The sequence below is a fragment of the Halyomorpha halys genome, unplaced genomic scaffold (genome assembly GCF_000696795.3).
Source record: "Halyomorpha halys isolate HHAL.00 unplaced genomic scaffold, Hhal_1.1 Scaffold443.1, whole genome shotgun sequence".
Taxonomy (NCBI): domain Eukaryota; kingdom Metazoa; phylum Arthropoda; class Insecta; order Hemiptera; family Pentatomidae; genus Halyomorpha; species Halyomorpha halys.
In genome coordinates this window covers 9,898-10,537 of record NW_027110163.1, presented here as the reverse complement: position 1 = coordinate 10,537, position 640 = coordinate 9,898, and positions in this window count along the sequence as shown.

Sequence of the window (640 nt, the reverse complement as noted above, 5' to 3'; positions counted from 1 at the left end):
ACATGACTTCAAATAGGGCTGCTCACAATCCTATAGTTATTATATTTAACATGGTAAAACATTTTACATTTAACACAACATCATGAATACCCCTAATGATTGATATTTTTTATATAAAATTTTATTCTTTTTAATCAATAACGAACGAAATGGATAAATTTGACGATACGATATTCAGAAGAAGACATTCTAAAGGAAGTTTTTTCACCTCACCATCTTCATATTTAAAAAAAACCTTAAGATAACATAATTTGAAGTAAAGTGTATTTCATAAAATGTGAAGACTAGTAGAGCTGTTAAAGTTCAACAGTACCTGAGAATAAAAAAGCAACATTTTTCATAAATTCCATTTTCAAAACAAAACAAATCATTATTAATTTATTTTGGAAAATATCGTGGAAAGTATTAAAAAGGTTATAGTGCAAGAGCCGGGAAGAAAAGAAAGTCAGTTATTTCAACCAAATTTTTTATTACTTTAATGATAACTATGTATAATTTCTAGTCAAAACTGATGAGTTCGCAAAGTATAGGCAGGGGGAATAAAAAAGTATAGAAAAATAAAAAAAATATAAAAAGAAAGTATAAACAGAATAATTTTACACATACAATGAATAGTTTTACAAAATAGAATTAATAAAAT